This window comes from Anneissia japonica, unplaced genomic scaffold (genome assembly GCF_011630105.1).
Source record: "Anneissia japonica isolate Jap-2015-1 unplaced genomic scaffold, ASM1163010v1 scaffold45494_len911_cov125, whole genome shotgun sequence".
NCBI classification, from domain to species: domain Eukaryota; kingdom Metazoa; phylum Echinodermata; class Crinoidea; order Comatulida; family Comatulidae; genus Anneissia; species Anneissia japonica.
Genome location: NW_022695691.1, coordinates 1 through 888, shown reverse-complemented (window position 1 = coordinate 888; position 888 = coordinate 1). Strand labels below are relative to the sequence as shown.

Here is an 888-nt window from a genome sequence, read left to right as displayed (position 1 = left end):
AAAATTACATTGATACCGTGAAATACAAAACGATTGGACGCCCAATAAGGGACTTGAACCCTTGATCCTCAGATTAAAAGTCTGATGCTCTACCGACTGAGCTAACCGGGCTTCTTATTATGAAATATTTACGTTTTATAACGAATCTAGAAAAAATTATATATTTTAAAATACAAAAGTTAAGCTAATTTATAATGAAATACAAAACGATTGGACGCCCAATAAGGGACTTGAACCCTTGAACCTCAGATTAAAAGTCTGATGCTCTACCGACTGAGCTAGCCGGGCTTCTTATTATGAAATATTTACTTTTTATAACGAATCTAGTAAAATTTACTTATCGTCAAATGAAATAGCAAAATTACATTGATACCGTAAAATACAAAACGATTGGACGCCAATAAGGGACTTGAACCCTTGACCCTCAGATTAAAAGTCTGATGCTCTACCGACTGAGCTAACCGGGCTTCTTATTATGAAATATTTACTTTTTATAACGAATCCAGTGAATTAATTCACTTATCGTCAAATACAACAGCAAAATTACATTTATACCGTAAAATTCAAAACGATTGGACGCCCAATAAGGGATTTGAACCCTTGACCCTCAGATTAAAAGTCTGATGCTCTACCGACTGAGCTAACCGGGCTTCTTATTATGAAATATTTACATTTTATAACGAATCTAGTAAAATTCACTTATCGTCAAATACAATAGCAAAATTACATTTATACAAAACGATTGGACGCCCAATAAGGGACTTGAACCCTTGACCCTCAGATTAAAAGTCTGATGCTCTACCGACTGAGCTAACCAAGCTTTTTATTATGAAATATTTACATTTTATAACGAATCTAGTAAAATTCACTTATCGTCAAATACAATAG

At 33.7% G+C, this 888-nt stretch overlaps 5 non-coding genes across 5 annotated transcripts; all 5 read right to left on the bottom strand.

Moving 5' to 3' along the window:
• Positions 1 to 38: 38 nt before the first annotated feature.
• On the bottom strand, positions 39 to 111 carry Trnak-uuu. Its single transcript has one exon. It is a non-coding gene; the product is annotated as a tRNA-Lys (tRNA).
• Positions 112 to 215: 104 nt separating this feature from the next.
• On the bottom strand, positions 216 to 288 carry Trnak-uuu. The gene has a single exon. It is a non-coding gene; the product is annotated as a tRNA-Lys (tRNA).
• A 107-nt stretch (positions 289 to 395) lies between these two features.
• On the bottom strand, positions 396 to 467 carry Trnak-uuu. The gene has a single exon. It is a non-coding gene; the product is annotated as a tRNA-Lys (tRNA).
• Positions 468 to 577: 110 nt separating this feature from the next.
• On the bottom strand, positions 578 to 650 carry Trnak-uuu. The gene has a single exon. It is a non-coding gene; the product is annotated as a tRNA-Lys (tRNA).
• Positions 651 to 747: 97 nt separating this feature from the next.
• Positions 748 to 820, bottom strand: Trnak-uuu. Its single transcript has one exon. It is a non-coding gene; the product is annotated as a tRNA-Lys (tRNA).
• Positions 821 to 888: the final 68 nt, after the last annotated feature.